Source organism: Ambystoma mexicanum, chromosome 5p (genome assembly GCF_040938575.1).
Source record: "Ambystoma mexicanum isolate Mex_15411 chromosome 5p, UKY_AmexF1_1, whole genome shotgun sequence".
Classification (NCBI taxonomy): Eukaryota; Metazoa; Chordata; class Amphibia; order Caudata; family Ambystomatidae; genus Ambystoma; species Ambystoma mexicanum.
The window spans coordinates 740,920,710-740,944,643 of record NC_090930.1 but is presented as its reverse complement, the minus strand read 5'-3'; the positions used below and the strand labels follow the sequence as shown (position 1 = coordinate 740,944,643).

The 23,934-nt window shown below is 39.2% G+C and overlaps 19 non-coding genes across 19 annotated transcripts; 9 read left to right on the top strand and 10 right to left on the bottom strand.

The window, feature by feature from the left end:
* Positions 1–1,619: 1,619 nt before the first annotated feature.
* TRNAQ-CUG (transfer RNA glutamine (anticodon CUG)) lies at positions 1,620–1,691 on the top strand. Its single transcript has one exon. It is a non-coding gene; the product is annotated as a tRNA-Gln (tRNA).
* A 913-nt stretch (positions 1,692–2,604) lies between these two features.
* TRNAQ-UUG (transfer RNA glutamine (anticodon UUG)) lies at positions 2,605–2,676 on the bottom strand. Its single transcript has one exon. It is a non-coding gene; the product is annotated as a tRNA-Gln (tRNA).
* Positions 2,677–2,935: 259 nt separating this feature from the next.
* Positions 2,936–3,007, top strand: TRNAQ-CUG (transfer RNA glutamine (anticodon CUG)). The gene has a single exon. It is a non-coding gene; the product is annotated as a tRNA-Gln (tRNA).
* An 881-nt stretch (positions 3,008–3,888) lies between these two features.
* Positions 3,889–3,960, bottom strand: TRNAQ-UUG (transfer RNA glutamine (anticodon UUG)). The gene has a single exon. It is a non-coding gene; the product is annotated as a tRNA-Gln (tRNA).
* Positions 3,961–6,339: 2,379 nt separating this feature from the next.
* TRNAQ-CUG (transfer RNA glutamine (anticodon CUG)) lies at positions 6,340–6,411 on the top strand. Its single transcript has one exon. It is a non-coding gene; the product is annotated as a tRNA-Gln (tRNA).
* A 913-nt stretch (positions 6,412–7,324) lies between these two features.
* On the bottom strand, positions 7,325–7,396 carry TRNAQ-UUG (transfer RNA glutamine (anticodon UUG)). Its single transcript has one exon. It is a non-coding gene; the product is annotated as a tRNA-Gln (tRNA).
* A 259-nt stretch (positions 7,397–7,655) lies between these two features.
* Positions 7,656–7,727, top strand: TRNAQ-CUG (transfer RNA glutamine (anticodon CUG)). Its single transcript has one exon. It is a non-coding gene; the product is annotated as a tRNA-Gln (tRNA).
* An 881-nt stretch (positions 7,728–8,608) lies between these two features.
* On the bottom strand, positions 8,609–8,680 carry TRNAQ-UUG (transfer RNA glutamine (anticodon UUG)). The gene has a single exon. It is a non-coding gene; the product is annotated as a tRNA-Gln (tRNA).
* Positions 8,681–11,060: 2,380 nt separating this feature from the next.
* On the top strand, positions 11,061–11,132 carry TRNAQ-CUG (transfer RNA glutamine (anticodon CUG)). The gene has a single exon. It is a non-coding gene; the product is annotated as a tRNA-Gln (tRNA).
* A 913-nt stretch (positions 11,133–12,045) lies between these two features.
* TRNAQ-UUG (transfer RNA glutamine (anticodon UUG)) lies at positions 12,046–12,117 on the bottom strand. Its single transcript has one exon. It is a non-coding gene; the product is annotated as a tRNA-Gln (tRNA).
* Positions 12,118–12,376: 259 nt separating this feature from the next.
* Positions 12,377–12,448, top strand: TRNAQ-CUG (transfer RNA glutamine (anticodon CUG)). Its single transcript has one exon. It is a non-coding gene; the product is annotated as a tRNA-Gln (tRNA).
* Positions 12,449–13,329: 881 nt separating this feature from the next.
* On the bottom strand, positions 13,330–13,401 carry TRNAQ-UUG (transfer RNA glutamine (anticodon UUG)). Its single transcript has one exon. It is a non-coding gene; the product is annotated as a tRNA-Gln (tRNA).
* A 2,378-nt stretch (positions 13,402–15,779) lies between these two features.
* TRNAQ-CUG (transfer RNA glutamine (anticodon CUG)) lies at positions 15,780–15,851 on the top strand. The gene has a single exon. It is a non-coding gene; the product is annotated as a tRNA-Gln (tRNA).
* A 913-nt stretch (positions 15,852–16,764) lies between these two features.
* On the bottom strand, positions 16,765–16,836 carry TRNAQ-UUG (transfer RNA glutamine (anticodon UUG)). Its single transcript has one exon. It is a non-coding gene; the product is annotated as a tRNA-Gln (tRNA).
* A 259-nt stretch (positions 16,837–17,095) lies between these two features.
* Positions 17,096–17,167, top strand: TRNAQ-CUG (transfer RNA glutamine (anticodon CUG)). The gene has a single exon. It is a non-coding gene; the product is annotated as a tRNA-Gln (tRNA).
* Positions 17,168–18,048: 881 nt separating this feature from the next.
* TRNAQ-UUG (transfer RNA glutamine (anticodon UUG)) lies at positions 18,049–18,120 on the bottom strand. The gene has a single exon. It is a non-coding gene; the product is annotated as a tRNA-Gln (tRNA).
* Positions 18,121–20,499: 2,379 nt separating this feature from the next.
* TRNAQ-CUG (transfer RNA glutamine (anticodon CUG)) lies at positions 20,500–20,571 on the top strand. The gene has a single exon. It is a non-coding gene; the product is annotated as a tRNA-Gln (tRNA).
* A 913-nt stretch (positions 20,572–21,484) lies between these two features.
* On the bottom strand, positions 21,485–21,556 carry TRNAQ-UUG (transfer RNA glutamine (anticodon UUG)). The gene has a single exon. It is a non-coding gene; the product is annotated as a tRNA-Gln (tRNA).
* Positions 21,557–22,768: 1,212 nt separating this feature from the next.
* TRNAQ-UUG (transfer RNA glutamine (anticodon UUG)) lies at positions 22,769–22,840 on the bottom strand. Its single transcript has one exon. It is a non-coding gene; the product is annotated as a tRNA-Gln (tRNA).
* Between the last annotated feature and the right edge of the window lie 1,094 nt (positions 22,841–23,934).

Below are 23,934 nucleotides of genomic sequence, written 5' to 3'. Positions count from 1 at the left end.
TAATATAGGTAATTTTATGTCCGCTTACAATATGTGTCAGGATTTTTTATGTCGTTTCCAATCAATGTCTAATATCAAGTGGTTTGCAGCAGTCATACAAAGGCACGTAACACCCCCAAAACAACTACATAAGTTAGAAATACTCCGGAAGAGTACTCAGTTTATGAAAAGGCGGTGAATCCCAAATAGAACTGTAAATGTAAGCTAGCAAGCAGACTGTGCACCCCTGTTTGGAACTATGACCTGTGTGTTGCCCTCTATTAACAGAACAATGTAACTGCAGCCCATGTCACATAAAATAGAAAGTAGAGATTATGCAAATTAACTCCCAGAAGAGCCTGGTGTCACCCCAAAAGGTGTCATGCTTTTCACACCAAGAAACATCCACACATAGATCCCTGCGAACCTCAAAAACGTACAGGAAACCCTGTCCAGCGCTTTGCTCCCAGAGGAGATAAGGTTGAAAAACCACCCTATGTTAAAAGTGTCCATAATCCATGCCAGCTGCCCTGTCTATAGAACCTGGCTGTTCGTGGCCGTTCGGGGCCTAGGGGCATGAGTGGAAGGGTTTAACCTGCCTGGGTTCTTGGGCATGGTTTCATCATGCCTCAGTTTACAATGGCACTCTGCCACTTTGTCAGGCTTTAAAGAAGCCTGACTCCTGCAGAGCAAAAGATCTGATTATTTCCTTACATGTTTTGTACGTAAGAATGCGGATGGTGCTCTGAGCCTCCTATGGTGGTTATTAAGCATGGTATACATACCATAGCATGTAACTGTGCCTACAAATGGAACATTTTGTTCATTTATTAGGGAGTTGTGAAAATGGCAAAATCAAATTGCCATTACTGACACAGACCAGCTGCCGCTGTCCGGACATTTCGTCGAAAGACATTTCGTCGAAAGACATTTGGTCGACGTAATTTGGTCGAAAGCCAAATGGTCGTTTTTTTTATTTATTTATATATATATTTTTTAGGTTGTAGTTTAGGGAAAAAAAGGGGTTTTTAGAAAAAAAGGGGGTTGGGGGGACCCCCCCAAACCCCCCCCAAAAAAAAATGTGAAAATAAAAAACAAAGCAATTCGACCATTTGGTTTTCAACCAAATGGTTTCGACCAATTGTCCTGTCGACAAATTTTTTTCGACGAAATGTCTGGCAACCCAGCTGCCGACTGTTGCTATTGACAGGAGTTCCAGGTGTATAAACTGAGGAGATCACCAGTTCAATTACCTGTGAACGCATTTTGAAGCTCATTCACAACCAGTTCATGCCCGTTCTCTCCATTTTGGCTTTCTGGCTGGCCGAGGGGCCCTTCAGTAATGTTCTTTGCTAACCATTACACCATGGGCCCCTTGCTGGTGCAACCTGACAGAGTTGTAACAGAAATGAGAATCGAGATCTCATGCATCATTTTAACAAACTCATATTCCTAGCCCACGGATATTATGCAAATGTGGAACTGTTTAGTTGGTTGTTGCGCAATAGCAAACTCTTTGCTTTACAGCTCATTTGGATAGGATTCTTCCTCTGGAGGCATAAGATAAAAGAATATTGCATACATTCTCTAAAAGGCTCTTTTTTTGCTGCAATGATGTTCATCATGTCACTAAGTATGTAGGTTCCATGGTGTAATGGTTAGCACTCTGGACTCTGAATCCAGCGATCCGAGTTCAAATCTCGGTGGGACCTTGGGAATTACTGTGTTTGTTTTCCTCTCAGTGTCTTGTTTTAATAGCAATGACGCTGCTGTGTCGCCCACTTTCATAGCATTATTCCCTGGGTGCATTTGAAAAAAGAAAGATTTTCCATGGATGACGCTCTTTAGCCACAATGAAACCCACCACTTTCTGTGGTGTGAAAGACCCATGGTGTAATGGTAGCACCCTGGAGGTTGAATCCAATAATTTGCATTCAAATCTCTGTAAGAGTTTACCATCAGTCGAACCTTTCCCTTATCGTTTATTGTGCATGTCTTCTTTGAAGAAAGGTATGATCCAACTAAAGTAAGTACATTCACGAATGGGCCCTTGGTCGGTACAAACAGTATTTATACACCTCAGGCCTTTTGTGAATTAAGAAAAGTGTGTTCTTTGTTCTATTTTTCATCTCAAACTGATACCTTAATTTTACAAACATGTAAAGGCTGTTAAGACGCTTGATTAATATCATTGATTCTGAATGTGGTCGCTTTTCATAGGATTAACCCTTTAACAATTTTGAAAGAGAATGGCGATACAATAGAGCTGCTTTTCCCAAAATGGTATTATTAATGTTGTTGCTGCATCTTCAAGTAAAAAGAGAATCCATTGGGTCACAGATTGAGCATGTTTCTTAACATTGAGTTAAGTTTGAAAATTTCAAATCTTTTATGTATGTTTCCGATGCAGATCTGCCCATCGACTCAGAATGACCTCACTGTTCATACATTTAAAAAAAATGCATAAAGGTTAAGGTACTAGGCACAAAAGTGGATTTTTATGAAAAGTTATGCCAGAGAGTGAGAGCGAAAATGAATACCCTACACCACTAACCTTATGAATATTACTATCTTTGGCCTATAATTTAAGACAACAAGGAGACAAAGTGTGTTAGAGCAAGAGAGAGGTTCCACCGAGACTTGAACTCGGATCGCTGGATTCAAAGTCCAAAGTGCTAACCATTACACCATGGAACCATTGTTGAGCAGCGCTTCATAAGGGCAATGAGAATATAGGGCACAGTCAAGATTTTTACTGACCTATAGTAACCGTTTACTGATATTATATCGAAGCAGCACTGTTGCTGTTGGATGCTGTGCAATCGCAAAGTATTGGCTTCATGTCTCATTTGGATCAAATTCTTCCTCTGGAGTCTAATGATATAGGAATATTACATATTTTCTCTGATGTGCTCTGTTTTTCCAGAATGAAGTGCATCATGCTACTGAATATGTGGGTTCCATGGAGTAATGGTTAGCACTCTGGACTCTGAATCCAGCGATCCGAGTTCAAGTCTCGGTGGGACCTTGGGGCTGCTTCTCTTTTAGAGTTGCCTTTCATTTGCAGATAGATATAACAGCAATAGCTTTGCTTTACAGCCCACTTTGATGGCAGTCTTCTTTGACCAAAGAATATTAATAGTTTCTGGGGATGACTCTCTTTTGCCACAAAGAAACTGCCCACTCTCATATCTCCAAAGCTCCAAGGTATAATGGCTATTAAACTGGCTTTTGATCTCAGCGATTTGCATTGAAAGCCCAGGAGGCCCCTAAAATCAGTTGAATTGTTTCCTGATAATTTAGAGTTTATTTCTTCTTTCGAGAAAGGTGTGATCCAAATAAAGTAAGTACATTTAAACAAGGGCACTTGATCAGTAAATGCACTACTTTCTAGAACTCATAACTCTTGTAAGTTATAAAAAGTTTGCTCTCCATACAGTTTGTCAACTCAAAGAATTACATTTTTTACACATTTAATAAGACCATCAAATTGCTTGAAACATAGGAATGATTGTGAAAGTGAATATGATTCACCAAAATAATTGTATAACATTTTTTAATGTTAATAAAATAGGGCTTTTTCCAATCTTTTCACATCAATGTTGTTTCTGCATGTTCCAGTGAGCAGAGAATCTACTGCACATAGTGTGTACATTTTTCTTTTCATAGAGTTAAGGTTGGACATTATTCATCTGTGGAAAAGGTTTCTGAGAGATATCTGGGTGCCCACTCTGATTGACCTTAGGGATTGTACATTAACGATATGTAGTTGCATCACTGTATTGGTATCAGGCACCAAAGTGCATTTAAATGTAATGTCGTGCAGAGAGAGTCGACTGAACTTCTGAATATTAACTCTGTTGAATTGTAATTTGAGAAATTAGAAAATGGAGTGTAAGAGCAAGATAACGGTCCCACCAAGACTTGAACTCGGATCGTTGGATTCAAAGTCCAAAGTGCTAACCATTACACCATGGAACCCTTGCAAGATGCACCTGAGAGCGTTGAATCAGAAATGGCAATATAGAGCACATTTACAATTTTTACAGATTCATAGTCCCAATTGACTGATATCATACAAACACAGCGATGTTGTCGATTGACGTTGTGCTATAGCAATCTCTGTGCTTTATAGAGCATGTAGATCAAATTCTTCCTCTTGAGGCATATGATTAAGCAATATTAAATATTGTTTCTGACTGCCTCTGTTTTGGCATAATGAAGTTCAGCATTTGCGGAAGTATTTAGGTTCCATGGTCTAATGGTTAGTAGGCTGGACTCTGAATTTAGTAATCTGACATGTTATAGCTATATTTTGTTTTCCTTTGGGTGTATTGTCATTTTATGCACATAGATTTCCTAGCAGTGGCTGTGATGAATAGTTCAATTTGATAGCAGCTTCCTTTTGAGAATTTGAAAAAAAAAGAATTAAATAGTCTCTCTGGATGACTCTGCTTTGATTTCTATGTGCACATCCCTTTTGCGTTTCAGAGGGATTGACCAACATACACAACAGTGCTTGGAAGACCTCTTCCTCCCTCATGGCATGTAAAGCTAACCTCTCTCCTACCGTGTGTTTTTTTACTTTTTAACTTCCCCTTCCGAGTCATGATCATGTAACTGAATTTACATTTTTAGATTTTAACTGCAGTAGTTGCTTGTTTTTCATTTTTATTTTTTGTGTACGCATACATCCCTTTTTGTGGGGAGGGGGGAGTGATGTCTGTTTACTTATATTAGCTAATATAGGTCATTTTATGTCCGCTTACAATATGTGTCAGGATTTTTTATGTTGTTTCCAATCAATGTCTAATATCAAGTGGTTTGCAGCAGTCATACAAAGGCACGTAACACCCCCAAAACACCTACATAAATTAGAAATACTCCGGAAGAGTACTCAGTTTATGAAAAGGCGGTGAATCCCAAATAGAACTGTAAATGTAAGCTAGCAAGCAGACTGTGCACCCCTGTTTGGAACTATGACCTGTGTGTTGCCCTCTATTAACAGAACGATGTAACTGCAGCCCATGTCACATAAAATAGAAAGTAGAGATTATGCAAATTAACTCCCAGAAGAGCCTGGTGTCACCCCAAAAGGTGTCATGCTTTTCACACCAAGAAACATCCACACATAGATCCCTGCGAACCTCAAAAACGTACAGGAAACCCTGTCCAGCGCTTTGCTCCCAGAGGAGATAAGGTTGAAAAACCACCCTATGTTAAAAGTGTCCATAATCCATGCCAGCTGCCCTGTCTATAGAACCTGGCCGTTCGTGGCCGTGGGCCTAGGGGCATGAGTGGAAGGGTTTAACCTGCCTGGGGTCTTGGGCATGGTTTCATCATGCCTCAGTTTACAATGGCACTCTGCCACTTTGTCAGGCTTTAAAGAAGCCTGACTCCTGCAGAGCAAAAGATCTGATTATTTCCTTACATGTTTTGTACGTAAGAATGCGGATGGTGCTCTGAGCCTCCTATGGTGGTTATTAAGCATGGTATACATACCATAGCATGTAACTGTGCCTACAAATGGAACATTTTGTTCATTTATTAGGGAGTTGTGAAAATGGCAAAATCAAATTGCCATTACTGACACAGACCAGCTGCCGCTGTCCGGACATTTCGTCGAAAGACATTTCGTCAAAAGACATTTGGTCGACGTAATTTGGTCGAAAGCCAAATGGTCGTTTTTTTTATTTATTTATATATATATATTTTTTAGGTTGTAGTTTAGGGAAAAAAAGGGGTTTTTAGAAAAAAGGGGGTTGGGGGGACCCCCCCAAACCCCCCCCCCCAAAAAAAATGTGAAAATAAAAAACAAAGCAATTCGACCATTTGGTTTTCGACCAAATGGTTTCGACCAATTGTCCTGTCGACAAATTTTTTTCGACGAAATGTCTGGCAACCCAGCTGCCGACTGTTGCTATTGACAGGAGTTCCAGGTGTATAAACTGAGGAGATCACCAGTTCAATTACCTGTGAACGCATTTTGAAGCTCATTCACAACCAGTTCATGCCCGTTCTCTCCATTTTGGCTTTCTGGCTGGCCGAGGGGCCCTTCAGTAATGTTCTTTGCTAACCATTACACCATGGGCCCCTTGCTGGTGCAACCTGACAGAGTTGTAACAGAAATGAGAATCGAGATCTCATGCATCATTTTAACAAACTCATATTCCTAGCCCACGGATATTATGCAAATGTGGAACTGTTTAGTTGGTTGTTGCGCAATAGCAAACTCTTTGCTTTACAGCTCATTTGGATAGGATTCTTCCTCTGGAGGCATAAGATAAAAGAATATTGCATACATTCTCTAAAAGGCTCTTTTTTTGCTGCAATGACGTTCATCATGTCACTAAGTATGTAGGTTCCATAGTGTAATGGTTAGCACTCTGGACTCTGAATCCAGCGATCCGAGTTCAAATCTCGGTGGGACCTTGGGAATTACTGTGTTTGTTTTCCTCTCAGTGTCTTGTTTTAATAGCAATGACGCTGCTGTGTCGCCCACTTTCATAGCATTATTCCCTGGGTGCATTTGAAAAAAGAAAGATTTTCCATGGATGACGCTCTTTAGCCACAATGAAACCCACCACTTTCTGTGGTGTGAAAGACCCATGGTGTAATGGTAGCACCCTGGAGGTTGAATCCAATAATTTGCATTCAAATCTCTGTAAGAGTTTACCATCAATCGAACCTTTCCCTTATCGTTTATTGTGGATGTCTTCTTTGAAGAAAGGTATGATCCAACTAAAGTAAGTACATTCACGAATGGGCCCTTGGTCGGTACAAACAGTATTTTTACACCTCAGGCCTTTTGTGAATTAAGAAAAGTGTGTTCTTTGTTCTATTTTTCATCTCAAACTGATACCTTCATTTTACAAACATGTAAAGGCTGTTAAGACGCTTGATTAATATCATTGATTCTGAATGTGGTCGCTTTTCATAGGATTAACCCTTTAACAATTTTGAAAGAGAATGGCGATACAATAGAGCTGCTTTTCCCAAAATGGTATTATTAATGTTGTTGCTGCATCTTCAAGTAAAAAGAGAATCCATTGGGTCACAGATTGAGCATGTTTCTTAACATTGAGTTAAGTTTGAAAATTTCAAATCTTTTATGTATGTTTCCGATGCAGATCTGCCCATCGACTCAGAATGACCTCACTGTTCATACATTTAAAAAAAATGCATAAAGGTTAAGGTGCTAGGCACAAAAGTGGATTTTTATGAAAAGTTATGCCAGAGAGTGAGAGCGAAAATGAATACCCTACACCACTAACCTTATGAATATTACTATCTTTGGCCTATAATTTAAGACAACAAGGAGACAAAGTGTGTTAGAGCAAGAGAGAGGTTCCACCGAGACTTGAACTCGGATCGCTGGATTCAAAGTCCAAAGTGCTAACCATTACACCATGGAACCCTTGTTGAGCAGAGCTTCATAAGGGCAATGAGAATATAGGGCACAGTCAAGATTTTTACTGACCTATAGTAACCGTTTACTGATATTATATCGAAGCAGCACTGTTGCTGTTGGATGCTGTGCAATCACAAAGTATTGGCTTCATGTCTCATTTGGATCAAATTCTTCCTCTGGAGTCTAATGATATAGGAATATTACATATTTTCTCTGATGTGCTCTGTTTTTCCAGAATGAAGTGCATCATGCTACTGAATATGTGGGTTCCATGGTGTAATGGTTAGCACTCTGGACTCTGAATCCAGCGATCCGAGTTCAAGTCTCGGTGGGACTTTGGGGCTGCTTCTCTTTTAGAGTTGCCTTTCATTTGCAGATAGATATAACAGCAATAGCTTTGCTTTACAGCCCACTTTGATGGCAGTCTTCTTTGACCAAAGAATATTAATAGTTTCTGGGGATGACTCTCTTTTGCCACAAAGAAACTGCCCACTCTCATATCTCCAAAGCTCCAAGGTATAATGGCTATTAAACTGGCTTTTGATCTCAGCGATTTGCATTGAAAGCCCAGGAGGCCCCTAAAATCAGTTGAATTGTTTCCTGATAATTTAGAGTTTATTTCTTCTTTCGAGAAAGGTGTGATCCAAATAAAGTAAGTACATTTAAACAAGGGCACTTGATCAGTAAATGCACTACTTTCTAGAACTCATAACTCTTGTAAGTTATAAAAAGTTTGCTCTCCATACAGTTTGTCAACTCAAAGAATTACATTTTTTACACATTTAATAAGACCATCAAATTGCTTGAAACATAGGAATGATTGTGAAAGTGAATATGATTCACCAAAATAATTGTATAACATTTTTTAATGTTAATAAAATAGGGCTTTTTCCAATCTTTTCACATCAATGTTGTTTCTGCATGTTCCAGTGAGCAGAGAATCTACTGCACATAGTGTGTACATTTTTCTTTTCATAGAGTTAAGGTTGGACATTATTCATCTGTGGAAAAGGTTTCTGAGAGATATCTGGGTGCCCACTCTGATTGACCTTAGGGATTGTACATTAACGATATGTAGTTGCATCACTGTATTGGTATCAGGCACCAAAGTGCATTTAAATGTAATGTCGTGCAGAGAGAGTCGACTGAACTTCTGAATATTAACTCTGTTGAATTGTAATTTGAGAAATTAGAAAATGGAGTGTAAGAGCAAGATAACGGTCCCACCGAGACTTGAACTCGGATCGTTGGATTCAAAGTCCAAAGTGCTAACCATTACACCATGGAACCCTTGCAAGATGCACCTATGAGCGTTGAATCAGAAATGGTAATATAGAGCACATTTACAATTTTTACAGATTCATAGTCCCAATTGACTGATATCATACAAACACAGCGATGTTGTCGATTGACGTTGTGCTATAGCAATCTCTGTGCTTTATAGAGCATGTAGATCAAATTCTTCCTCTTGAGGCATATGATTAAGCAATATTAAATATTGTTTCTGACTGCCTCTGTTTTGGCATAATGAAGTTCAGCATTTGCGGAAGTATTTAGGTTCCATGGTCTAATGGTTAGTAGGCTGGACTCTGAATTTAGTAATCTGACATGTTATAGCTATATTTTGTTTTCCTTTGGGTGTATTGTCATTTTATGCACATAGATTTCCTAGCAGTGGCTGTGATGAATAGTTCAATTTGATAGCAGCTTCCTTTTGAGAATTTGAAAAAAAAAAGAATTAAATAGTCTCTCTGGATGACTCTGCTTTGATTTCTATGTGCACATCCCTTTTGCGTTTCAGAGGGATTGACCAACATACACAACAGTGCTTGGAAGACCTCTTCCTCCCTCATGGCATGTGAAGCTAACCTCTCTCCTACCGTGTGTTTTTTTACTTTTTAACTTCCCCTTCCGAGTCATGATCATGTAACTGAATTTACATTTTTAGATTTTAACTGCAGTAGTTGCTTGTTTTTCATTTTTAATTTTTGTGTACGCATACATCCCTTTTTGTGGGGAGGGGGGAGTGATGTCTGTTTACTTATATTAGCTAATATAGGTAATTTTATGTCCGCTTACAATATGTGTCAGGATTTTTTATGTCGTTTCCAATCAATGTCTAATATCAAGTGGTTTGCAGCAGTCATACAAAGGCACGTAACACCCCCAAAACACCTACATAAGTTAGAAATACTCCGGAAGAGTACTCAGTTTATGAAAAGGCGGTGAATCCCAAATAGAACTGTAAATGTAAGCTAGCAAGCAGACTGTGCACCCCTGTTTGGAACTATGACCTGTGTGTTGCCCTCTATTAACAGAACAATGTAACTGCAGCCCATGTCACATAAAATAGAAAGTAGAGATTATGCAAATTAACTCCCAGAAGAGCCTGGTGTCACCCCAAAAGGTGTCATGCTTTTCACACCAAGAAACATCCACACATAGATCCCTGCGAACCTCAAAAACGTACAGGAAACCCTGTCCAGCGCTTTGCTCCCAGAGGAGATAAGGTTGAAAAACCACCCTATGTTAAAAGTGTCCATAATCCATGCCAGCTGCCCTGTCTATAGAACCTGGCTGTTCGTGGCCGTTCGGGGCCTAGGGGCATGAGTGGAAGGGTTTAACCTGCCTGGGTTCTTGGGCATGGTTTCATCATGCCTCAGTTTACAATGGCACTCTGCCACTTTGTCAGGCTTTAAAGAAGCCTGACTCCTGCAGAGCAAAAGATCTGATTATTTCCTTACATGTTTTGTACGTAAGAATGCGGATGGTGCTCTGAGCCTCCTATGGTGGTTATTAAGCATGGTATACATACCATAGCATGTAACTGTGCCTACAAATGGAACATTTTGTTCATTTATTAGGGAGTTGTGAAAATGGCAAAATCAAATTGCCATTACTGACACAGACCAGCTGCCGCTGTCCGGACATTTCGTCGAAAGACATTTCGTCGAAAGACATTTGGTCGACGTAATTTGGTCGAAAGCCAAATGGTCGTTTTTTTAATTTATTTATATATATATTTTTTAGGTTGTAGTTTAGGGAAAAAAAGGGGTTTTTAGAAAAAAAGGGGGTTGGGGGGACCCCCCCAAACCCCCCCCAAAAAAAAATGTGAAAATAAAAAACAAAGCAATTCGACCATTTGGTTTTCAACCAAATGGTTTCGACCAATTGTCCTGTCGACAAATTTTTTTCGACGAAATGTCTGGCAACCCAGCTGCCGACTGTTGCTATTGACAGGAGTTCCAGGTGTATAAACTGAGGAGATCACCAGTTCAATTACCTGTGAACGCATTTTGAAGCTCATTCACAACCAGTTCATGCCCGTTCTCTCCATTTTGGCTTTCTGGCTGGCCGAGGGGCCCTTCAGTAATGTTCTTTGCTAACCATTACACCATGGGCCCCTTGCTGGTGCAACCTGACAGAGTTGTAACAGAAATGAGAATCGAGATCTCATGCATCATTTTAACAAACTCATATTCCTAGCCCACGGATATTATGCAAATGTGGAACTGTTTAGTTGGTTGTTGCGCAATAGCAAACTCTTTGCTTTACAGCTCATTTGGATAGGATTCTTCCTCTGGAGGCATAAGATAAAAGAATATTGCATACATTCTCTAAAAGGCTCTTTTTTTGCTGCAATGACGTTCATCATGTCACTAAGTATGTAGGTTCCATGGTGTAATGGTTAGCACTCTGGACTCTGAATCCAGCGATCCAAGTTCAAATCTCGGTGGGACCTTGGGAATTACTGTGTTTGTTTTCCTCTCAGTGTCTTGTTTTAATAGCAATGACGCTGCTGTGTCGCCCACTTTCATAGCATTATTCCCTGGGTGCATTTGAAAAAAGAAAGATTTTCCATGGATGACGCTCTTTAGCCACAATGAAACCCACCACTTTCTGTGGTGTGAAAGACCCATGGTGTAATGGTAGCACCCTGGAGGTTGAATCCAATAATTTGCATTCAAATCTCTGTAAGAGTTTACCATCAGTCGAACCTTTCCCTTATCGTTTATTGTGGATGTCTTCTTTGAAGAAAGGTATGATCCAACTAAAGTAAGTACATTCACGAATGGGCCCTTGGTCGGTACAAACAGTATTTATACACCTCAGGCCTTTTGTGAATTAAGAAAAGTGTGTTCTTTGTTCTATTTTTCATCTCAAACTGATACCTTCATTTTACAAACATGTAAAGGCTGTTAAGACGCTTGATTAATATCATTGATTCTGAATGTGGTCGCTTTTCATAGGATTAACCCTTTAACAATTTTGAAAGAGAATGGCGATACAATAGAGCTGCTTTTCCCAAAATGCTATTATTAATGTTGTTGCTGCATCTTCAAGTAAAAAGAGAATCCATTGGGTCACAGATTGAGCATGTTTCTTAACATTGAGTTAAGTTTGAAAATTTCAAATCTTTTATGTATGTTTCCGATGCAGATCTGCCCATCGACTCAGAATGACCTCACTGTTCATACATTTAAAAAAAATGCATAAAGGTTAAGGTGCTAGGCACAAAAGTGGATTTTTATGAAAAGTTATGCCAGAGAGTGAGAGCGAAAATGAATACCCTACACCACTAACCTTATGAATATTACTATCTTTGGCCTATAATTTAAGACAACAAGGAGACAAAGTGTGTTAGAGCAAGAGAGAGGTTCCACCGAGACTTGAACTCGGATCGCTGGATTCAAAGTCCAAAGTGCTAACCATTACACCATGGAACCCTTGTTGAGCAGAGCTTCATAAGGGCAATGAGAATATAGGGCACAGTCAAGATTTTTACTGACCTATAGTAACCGTTTACTGATATTATATCGAAGCAGCACTGTTGCTGTTGGATGCTGTGCAATCGCAAAGTATTGGCTTCATGTCTCATTTGGATCAAATTCTTCCTCTGGAGTCTAATGATATAGGAATATTACATATTTTCTCTGATGTGCTCTGTTTTTCCAGAATGAAGTGCATCATGCTACTGAATATGTGGGTTCCATGGTGTAATGGTTAGCACTCTGGACTCTGAATCCAGCGATCCAAGTTCAAGTCTCGGTGGGACCTTGGGGCTGCTTCTCTTTTAGAGTTGCCTTTCATTTGCAGATAGATATAACAGCAATAGCTTTGCTTTACAGCCCACTTTGATGGCAGTCTTCTTTGACCAAAGAATATTAATAGTTTCTGGGGATGACTCTCTTTTGCCACAAAGAAAATGCCCACTCTCATATCTCCAAAGCTCCAAGGTATAATGGCTATTAAACTGGCTTTTGATCTCAGCGATTTGCATTGAAAGCCCAGGAGGCCCCTAAAATCAGTTGAATTGTTTCCTGATAATTTAGAGTTTATTTCTTCTTTCGAGAAAGGTGTGATCCAAATAAAGTAAGTACATTTAAACAAGGGCACTTGATCAGTAAATGCACTACTTTCTAGAACTCATAACTCTTGTAAGTTATAAAAAGTTTGCTCTCCATACAGTTTGTCAACTCAAAGAATTACATTTTTTACACATTTAATAAGACCATCAAATTGCTTGAAACATAGGAATGATTGTGAAAGTGAATATGATTCACCAAAATAATTGTATAACATTTTTTAATGTTAATAAAATAGGGCTTTTTCCAATCTTTTCACATCAATGTTGTTTCTGCATGTTCCAGTGAGCAGAGAATCTACTGCACATAGTGTGTACATTTTTCTTTTCATAGAGTTAAGGTTGGACATTATTCATCTGTGGAAAAGGTTTCTGAGAGATATCTGGGTGCCCACTCTGATTGACCTTAGGGATTGTACATTAACGATATGTAGTTGCATCACTGTATTGGTATCAGGCACCAAAGTGCATTTAAATGTAATGTTGTGCAGAGAGAGTCGACTGAACTTCTGAATATTAACTCTGTTGAATTGTAATTTGAGAAATTAGAAAATGGAGTGTAAGAGCAAGATAACGGTCCCACCGAGACTTGAACTCGGATCGTTGGATTCAAAGTCCAAAGTGCTAACCATTACACCATGGAACCCTTGCAAGATGCACCTGAGAGCGTTGAATCAGAAATGGCAATATAGAGCACATTTACAATTTTTACAGATTCATAGTCCCAATTGACTGATATCATACAAACACAGCGATGTTGTCGATTGACGTTGTGCTATAGCAATCTCTGTGCTTTATAGAGCATGTAGATCAAATTCTTCCTCTTGAGGCATATGATTAAGCAATATTAAATATTGTTTCTGACTGCCTCTGTTTTGGCATAATGAAGTTCAGCATTTGCGGAAGTATTTAGGTTCCATGGTCTAATGGTTAGTAGGCTGGACTCTGAATTTAGTAATCTGACATGTTATAGCTATATTTTGTTTTCCTTTGGGTGTATTGTCATTTTATGCACATAGATTTCCTAGCAGTGGCTGTGATGAATAGTTCAATTTGATAGCAGCTTCCTTTTGAGAATTTGAAAAAAAAAGAATTAAATAGTCTCTCTGGATGACTCTGCTTTGATTTCTATGTGCACATCCCTTTTGCGTTTCAGAGGGATTGACCAACATACACAACAGTGCTTGGAAGACCTCTTCCTCCCTCATGGCATGTAAAGCTAACCTCTCTCCTACCGTGTGTTTTTTTACTTTTTAACTTCCCCTTCCGAGTCATGATCATGTAACTGAGTTTACATTTTTAGATTTTAACTGCAGTAGTTGCTTGTTTTTCATTTTTATTTTTTGTGTACGCATACATCCCTTTTTGTGGGGAGGGGGGAGTGATGTCTGTTTACTTATATTAACTAATATAGGTCATTTTATGTCCGCTTACAATATGTGTCAGGATTTTTTATGTTGTTTCCAATCAATGTCTAATGTCAAGTGGTTTGCAGCAGTCATACAAAGGCACGTAACACCCCCAAAACACCTACATAAATTAGAAATACTCCGGAAGAGTACTCAGTTTATGAAAAGGCGGTGAATCCCAAATAGAACTGTAAATGTAAGCTAGCAAGCAGACTGTGCACCCCTGTTTGGAACTATGACCTGTGTGTTGCCCTCTATTAACAGAACGATGTAACTGCAGCCCATGTCACATAAAATAGAAAGTAGAGATTATGCAAATTAACTCCCAGAAGAGCCTGGTGTCACCCCAAAAGGTGTCATGCTTTTCACACCAAGAAACATCCACACATAGATCCCTGCGAACCTCAAAAACGTACAGGAAACCCTGTCCAGCGCTTTGCTCCCAGAGGAGATAAGGTTGAAAAACCACCCTATGTTAAAAGTGTCCATAATCCATGCCAGCTGCCCTGTCTATAGAACCTGGCAGTTCGTGGCCGTGGGCCTAGGGGCATGAGTGGAAGGGTTTAACCTGCCTGGGTTCTTGGGCATGGTTTCATCATGCCTCAGTTTACAATGGCACTCTGCCACTTTGTCAGGCTTTAAAGAAGCCTGACTCCTGCAGAGCAAAAGATCTGATTATTTCCTTACATGTTTTGTACGTAAGAATGCGGATGGTGCTCTGAGCCTCCTATGGTGGTTATTAAGCATGGTATACATACCATAGCATGTAACTGTGCCTACAAATGGAACATTTTGTTCATTTATTAGGGAGTTGTGAAAATGGCAAAATCAAATTGCCATTACTGACACAGACCAGCTGCCGCTGTCCGGACATTTCGTCGAAAGACATTTCGTCAAAAGACATTTGGTCGACGTAATTTGGTCGAAAGCCAAATGGTCGTTTTTTTTATTTATTTATATATATATATTTTTTAGGTTGTAGTTTAGGGAAAAAAAGGGGTTTTTAGAAAAAAGGGGGTTGGGGGGACCCCCCCAAACCCCCCCCCCAAAAAAAATGTGAAAATAAAAAACAAAGCAATTCGACCATTTGGTTTTCGACCAAATGGTTTCGACCAATTGTCCTGTCGACAAATTTTTTTCGACGAAATGTCTGGCAACCCAGCTGCCGACTGTTGCTATTGACAGGAGTTCCAGGTGTATAAACTGAGGAGATCACCAGTTCAATTACCTGTGAACGCATTTTGAAGCTCATTCACAACCAGTTCATGCCCGTTCTCTCCATTTTGGCTTTCTGGCTGGCCGAGGGGCCCTTCAGTAATGTTCTTTGCTAACCATTACACCATGGGCCCCTTGCTGGTGCAACCTGACAGAGTTGTAACAGAAATGAGAATCGAGATCTCATGCATCATTTTAACAAACTCATATTCCTAGCCCACGGATATTATGCAAATGTGGAACTGTTTAGTTGGTTGTTGCGCAATAGCAAACTCTTTGCTTTACAGCTCATTTGGATAGGATTCTTCCTCTGGAGGCATAAGATAAAAGAATATTGCATACATTCTCTAAAAGGCTCTTTTTTTGCTGCAATGACGTTCATCATGTCACTAAGTATGTAGGTTCCATGGTGTAATGGTTAGCACTCTGGACTCTGAATCCAGCGATCCGAGTTCAAATCTCGGTGGGACCTTGGGAATTACTGTGTTTGTTTTCCTCTCAGTGTCTTGTTTTAATAGCAATGACGCTGCTGTGTCGCCCACTTTCATAGCATTATTCCCTGGGTGCATTTGAAAAAAGAAAGATTTTCCATGGATGACGCTCTTTAGCCACAATGAAACCCACCACTTTCTGTGGTGTGAAAGACCCATGGTGTAATGGTAGCACCCTGGAGGTTGAATCCAATAATTTGCATTCAAATCTCTGTAAGAGTTTACCATCAGTCGAACCTTTCCCTTATCGTTTATTGTGGATGTCTTCTTTGAAGAAAGGTATGATCCAACTAAAGTAAGTACATTCACGAATGGGCCCTTGGTCGGTACAAACAGTATTTATACACCTCAGGCCTTTTGTGAATTAAGAAAAGTGTGTTCTTTGTTCTATTTTTCATCTCAAACTGATACCTTAATTTTACAAACATGTAAAGGCTGTTAAGACGCTTGATTAATATCATTGATTCTGAATGTGGTCGCTTTTCATAGGATTAACCCTTTAACAATTTTGAAAGAGAATGGCGATACAATAGAGCTGCTTTTCCCAAAATGGTATTATTAATGTTGTTGCTGCATCTTCAAGTAAAAAGAGAATCCATTGGGTCACAGATTGAGCATGTTTCTTAACATTGAGTTAAGTTTGAAAATTTCAAATCTTTTATGTATGTTTCCGATGCAGATCTGCCCATCGACTCAGAATGACCTCACTGTTCATACATTTAAAAAAAATGCATAAAGGTTAAGGTACTAGGCACAAAAGTGGATTTTTATGAAAAGTTATGCCAGAGAGTGAGAGCGAAAATGAATACCCTACACCACTAACCTTATGAATATTACTATCTTTGGCCTATAATTTAAGACAACAAGGAGACAAAGTGTGTTAGAGCAAGAGAGAGGTTCCACCGAGACTTGAACTCGGATCGCTGGATTCAAAGTCCAAAGTGCTAACCATTACACCATGGAACCATTGTTGAGCAGAGCTTCATAAGGGCAATGAGAATATAGGGCACAGTCAAGATTTTTACTGACCTATAGTAACCGTTTACTGATATTATATCGAAGCAGCACTGTTGCTGTTGGATGCTGTGCAATCGCAAAGTATTGGCTTCATGTCTCATTTGGATCAAATTCTTCCTCTGGAGTCTAATGATATAGGAATATTACATATTTTCTCTGATGTGCTCTGTTTTTCCAGAATGAAGTGCATCATGCTACTGAATATGTGGGTTCCATGGTGTAATGGTTAGCACTCTGGACTCTGAATCAAGCGATCCGAGTTCAAGTCTCGGTGGGACCTTGGGGCTGCTTCTCTTTTAGAGTTGCCTTTCATTTGCAGATAGATATAACAGCAATAGCTTTGCTTTACAGCCCACTTTGATGGCAGTCTTCTTTGACCAAAGAATATTAATAGTTTCTGGGGATGACTCTCTTTTGCCACAAAGAAACTGCCCACTCTCATATCTCCAAAGCTCCAAGGTATAATGGCTATTAAACTGGCTTTTGATCTCAGCGATTTGCATTGAAAGCCCAGGAGGCCCCTAAAATCAGTTGAATTGTTTCCTGATAATTTAGAGTTTATTTCTTCTTTCGAGAAAGGTGTGATCCAAATAAAGTAAGTACATTTAAACAAGGGCACTTGATCAGTAAATGCACTACTTTCTAGAACTCATAACTCTTGTAAGTTATAAAAAGTTTGCTCTCCATACAGTTTGTCAACTCAAAGAATTACATTTTTTACACATTTAATAAGACCATCAAATTGCTTGAAACATAGGAATGATTGTGAAAGTGAATATGATTCACCAAAATAATTGTATAACATTTTTTAATGTTAATAAAATAGGGCTTTTTCCAATCTTTTCACATCAATGTTGTTTCTGCATGTTCCAGTGAGCAGAGAATCTACTGCACATAGTGTGTACATTTTTCTTTTCATAGAGTTAAGGTTGGACATTATTCATCTGTGGAAAAGGTTTCTGAGAGATATCTGGGTGCCCACTCTGATTGACCTTAGGGATTGTACATTAACGATATGTAGTTGCATCACTGTATTGGTATCAGTCACCAAAGTGCATTTAAATGTAATGTCGTGCAGAGAGAGTCGACTGAACTTCTGAATATTAACTCTGTTGAATTGTAATTTGAGAAATTAGAAAATGGAGTGTAAGAGCAAGATAACGGTCCCACCAAGACTTGAACTCGGATCGTTGGATTCAAAGTCCAAAGTGCTAACCATTACACCATGGAACCCTTGCAAGATGCACCTGAGAGCGTTGAATCAGAAATGGCAATATAGAGCACATTTACAATTTTTACAGATTCATAGTCCCAATTGACTGATATCATACAAACACAGCGATGTTGTCGATTGACGTTGTGCTATAGCAATCTCTGTGCTTTATAGAGCATGTAGATCAAATTCTTCCTCTTGAGGCATATGATTAAGCAATATTAAATATTGTTTCTGACTGCCTCTGTTTTGGCATAATGAAGTTCAGCATTTGCGGAAGTATTTAGGTTCCATGGTCTAATGGTTAGTAGGCTGGACTCTGAATTTAGTAATCTGACATGTTATAGCTATATTTTGTTTTCCTTTGGGTGTATTGTCATTTTATGCACATAGATTTCCTAGCAGTGGCTGTGATGAATAGTTCAATTTGATAGCAGCTTCCTTTTGAGAATTTGAAAAAAAAAGAATTAAATAGTCTCTCTGGATGACTCTGCTTTGATTTCTATGTGCACATCCCTTTTGCGTTTCAGAGGGATTGACCAACATACACAACAGTGCTTGGAAGACCTCTTCCTCCCTCATGGCATGTAAAGCTAACCTCTCTCCTACCGTGTGTTTTTTTACTTTTTAACTTCCCCTTCCGAGTCATGATCATGTAACTGAATTTACATTTTTAGATTTTAACTGCAGTAGTTGCTTGTTTTTCATTTTTATTTTTTGTGTACGCATACATCCCTTTTTGTGGGGAGGGGGGAGTGATGTCTGTTTACTTATATTAGCTAATATAGGTCATTTTATGTCCGCTTACAATATGTGTCAGGATTTTTTATGTTGTTTCCAATCAATGTCTAATATCAAGTGGTTTGCAGCAGTCATACAAAGGCACGTAACACCCCCAAAACACCTACATAAATTAGAAATACTCCGGAAGAGTACTCAGTTTATGAAAAGGCGGTGAATCCCAAATAGAACTGTAAATGTAAGCTAGCAAGCAGACTGTGCACCCCTGTTTGGAACTATGACCTGTGTGTTGCCCTCTATTAACAGAACGATGTAACTGCAGCCCATGTCACATAAAATAGAAAGTAGAGATTATGCAAATTAACTCCCAGAAGAGCCTGGTGTCACCCCAAAAGGTGTCATGCTTTTCACACCAAGAAACATCCACACATAGATCCCTGCGAACCTCAAAAATGTACAGGAAACCCTGTCCAGCGCTTTGCTCCCAGAGGAGATAAGGTTGAAAAACCACCCTATGTTAAAAGTGTCCATAATCCATGCCAGCTGCCCTGTCTATAGAACCTGGCCGTTCGTGGCCGTGGGCCTAGGGGCATGAGTGGAAGGGTTTAACCTGCCTGGGTTCTTGGGCATGGTTTCATCATGCCTCAGTTTACAATGGCACTCTGCCACTTTGTCAGGCTTTAAAGAAGCCTGACTCCTGCAGAGCAAAAGATCTGATTATTTCCTTACATGTTTTGTACGTAAGAATGCGGATGGTGCTCTGAGCCTCCTATGGTGGTTATTAAGCATGGTATACATACCATAGCATGTAACTGTGCCTACAAATGGAACATTTTGTTCATTTATTAGGGAGTTGTGAAAATGGCAAAATCAAATTGCCATTACTGACACAGACCAGCTGCCGCTGTCCGGACATTTCGTCGAAAGACATTTCGTCAAAAGACATTTGGTCGAGGTAATTTGGTCGAAAGCCAAATGGTCGTTTTTTTTATTTATTTATATATATATATTTTTTAGGTTGTAGTTTAGGGAAAAAAAGGGGTTTTTAGAAAAAAGGGGGTTGGGGGGACCCCCCCAAACCCCCCCCCCCAAAAAAAATGTGAAAATAAAAAACAAAGCAATTCGACCATTTGGTTTTCGACCAAATGGTTTCGACCAATTGTCCTGTCGACAAATTTTTTTCGACGAAATGTCTGGCAACCCAGCTGCCGACTGTTGCTATTGACAGGAGTTCCAGGTGTATAAACTGAGGAGATCACCAGTTCAATTACCTGTGAACGCATTTTGAAGCTCATTCACAACCAGTTCATGCCCGTTCTCTCCATTTTGGCTTTCTGGCTGGCCGAGGGGCCCTTCAGTAATGTTCTTTGCTAACCATTACACCATGGGCCCCTTGCTGGTGCAACCTGACAGAGTTGTAACAGAAATGAGAATCGAGATCTCATGCATCATTTTAACAAACTCATATTCCTAGCCCACGGATATTATGCAAATGTGGAACTGTTTAGTTGGTTGTTGCGCAATAGCAAACTCTTTGCTTTACAGCTCATTTGGATAGGATTCTTCCTCTGGAGGCATAAGATAAAAGAATATTGCATACATTCTCTAAAAGGCTCTTTTTTTGCTGCAATGACGTTCATCATGTCACTAAGTATGTAGGTTCCATGGTGTAATGGTTAGCACTCTGGACTCTGAATCCAGCGATCCGAGTTCAAATCTCGGTGGGACCTTGGGAATTACTGTGTTTGTTTTCCTCTCAGTGTCTTGTTTTAATAGCAATGACGCTGCTGTGTCGCCCACTTTCATAGCATTATTCCCTGGGTGCATTTGAAAAAAGAAAGATTTTCCATGGATGACGCTCTTTAGCCACAATGAAACCCACCACTTTCTGTGGTGTGAAAGACCCATGGTGTAATGGTAGCACCCTGGAGGTTGAATCCAATAATTTGCATTCAAATCTCTGTAAGAGTTTACCATCAGTCGAACCTTTCCCTTATCGTTTATTGTGGATGTCTTCTTTGAAGAAAGGTATGATCCAACTAAAGTAAGTACATTCACGAATGGGCCCTTGGTCGGTACAAACAGTATTTTTACACCTCAGGCCTTTTGTGAATTAAGAAAAGTGTGTTCTTTGTTCTATTTTTCATCTCAAACTGATACCTTCATTTTACAAACATGTAAAGGCTGTTAAGACGCTTGATTAATATCATTGATTCTGAATGTGGTCGCTTTTCATAGGATTAACCCTTTAACAATTTTGAAAGAGAATGGCGATACAATAGAGCTGCTTTTCCCAAAATGGTATTATTAATGTTGTTGCTGCATCTTCAAGTAAAAAGAGAATCCATTGGGTCACAGATTGAGCATGTTTCTTAACATTGAGTTAAGTTTGAAAATTTCAAATCTTTTATGTATGTTTCCGATGCAGATCTGCCCATCGACTCAGAATGACCTCACTGTTCATACATTTAAAAAAAATGCATAAAGGTTAAGGTGCTAGGCACAAAAGTGGATTTTTATGAAAAGTTATGCCAGAGAGTGAGAGCGAAAATGAATACCCTACACCACTAACCTTATGAATATTACTATCTTTGGCCTATAATTTAAGACAACAAGGAGACAAAGTGTGTTAGAGCAAGAGAGAGGTTCCACCGAGACTTGAACTCGGATCGCTGGATTCAAAGTCCAAAGTGCTAACCATTACACCATGGAACCCTTGTTGAGCAGAGCTTCATAAGGGCAATGAGAATATAGGGCACAGTCAAGATTTTTACTGACCTATAGTAACCGTTTACTGATATTATATCGAAGCAGCACTGTTGCTGTTGGATGCTGTGCAATCACAAAGTATTGGCTTCATGTCTCATTTGGATCAAATTCTTCCTCTGGAGTCTAATGATATAGGAATATTACATATTTTCTCTGATGTGCTCTGTTTTTCCAGAATGAAGTGCATCATGCTACTGAATATGTGTGTTCCATGGGGTAATGGTTAGCACTCTGGACTCTGAATCCAGCGATCCGAGTTCAAGTCTCGGTGGGACTTTGGGGCTGCTTCTCTTTTAGAGTTGCCTTTCATTTGCAGATAGATATAACAGCAATAGCTTTGCTTTACAGCCCACTTTGATGGCAGTCTTCTTTGACCAAAGAATATTAATCGTTTCTGGGGATGACTCTCTTTTGCCACAAAGAAACTGCCCACTCTCATATCTCCAAAGCTCCAAGGTATAATGGCTATTAAACTGGCTTTTGATCTCAGCGATTTGCATTGAAAGCCCAGGAGGCCCCTAAAATCAGTTGAATTGTTTCCTGATAATTTAGAGTTTATTTCTTCTTTCGAGAAAGGTGTGATCCAAATAAAGTAAGTACATTTAAACAAGGGCACTTGATCAGTAAATGCACTACTTTCTAGAACTCATAACTCTTGTAAGTTATAAAAAGTTTGCTCTCCATACAGTTTGTCAACTCAAAGAATTACATTTTTTACACATTTAATAAGACCATCAAATTGCTTGAAACATAGGAATGATTGTGAAAGTGAATATGATTCACCAAAATAATTGTATAACATTTTTTAATGTTAATAAAATAGGGCTTTTTCCAATCTTTTCACATCAATGTTGTTTCTGCATGTTCCAGTGAGCAGAGAATCTACTGCACATAGTGTGTACATTTTTCTTTTCATAGAGTTAAGGTTGGACATTATTCATCTGTGGAAAAGGTTTCTGAGAGATATCTGGGTGCCCACTCTGATTGACCTTAGGGATTGTACATTAACGATATGTAGTTGCATCACTGTATTGGTATCAGGCACCAAAGTGCATTTAAATGTAATGTCGTGCAGAGAGAGTCGACTAAACTTCTGAATATTAACTCTGTTGAATTGTAATTTGAGAAATTAGAAAATGGAGTGTAAGAGCAAGATAACGGTCCCACCGAGACTTGAACTCGGATCGTTGGATTCAAAGTCCAAAGTGCTAACCATTACACCATGGAACCCTTGCAAGATGCACCTGAGAGCGTTGAATCAGAAATGGCAATATAGAGCACATTTACAATTTTTACAGATTCATAGTCCCAATTGACTGATATCATACAAACACAGCGATGTTGTCGATTGACGTTGTGCTATAGCAATCTCTGTGCTTTATAGAGCATGTAGATCAAATTCTTCCTCTTGAGGCATATGATTAAGCAATATTAAATATTGTTTCTGACTGCCTCTGTTTTGGCATAATGAAGTTCAGCATTTGCGGAAGTATTTAGGTTCCATGGTCTAATGGTTAGTAGGCTGGACTCTGAATTTAGTAATCTGACATGTTATAGCTATATTTTGTTTTCCTTTGGGTGTATTGTCATTTTATGCACATAGATTTCCTAGCAGTGGCTGTGATGAATAGTTCAATTTGATAGCAGCTTCCTTTTGAGAATTTGAAAAAAAAAGAATTAAATAGTCTCTCTGGATGACTCTGCTTTGATTTCTATGTGCACATCCCTTTTGCGTTTCAGAGGGATTGACCAACATACACAACAGTGCTTGGAAGACCTCTTCCTCCCTCATGGCATGTAAAGCTAACCTCTCTCCTACCGTGTGTTTTTTTACTTTTTAACTTCCCCTTCCGAGTCATGATCATGTAACTGAATTTACATTTTTAGATTTTAACTGCAGTAGTTGCTTGTTTTTCATTTTTATTTTTTGTGTACGCATACATCCCTTTTTGTGGGGAGGGGGGAGTGATGTCTGTTTACTTATATTAGCTAATATAGGTCATTTTATGTCCGCTTACAATATGTGTCAGGATTTTTTATGTTGTTTCCAATCAATGTCTAATATCAAGTGGTTTGCAGCAGTCATACAAAGGCACGTAACACCCCCAAAACACCTACATAAATTAGAAATACTCCGGAAGAGTACTCAGTTTATGAAAAGGCGGTGAATCCCAAATAGAACTGTAAATGTAAGCTAGCAAGCAGACTGTGCACCCCTGTTTGGAACTATGACCTGTGTGTTGCCCTCTATTAACAGAACGATGTAACTGCAGCCCATGTCACATAAAATAGAAAGTAGAGATTATGCAAATTAACTCCCAGAA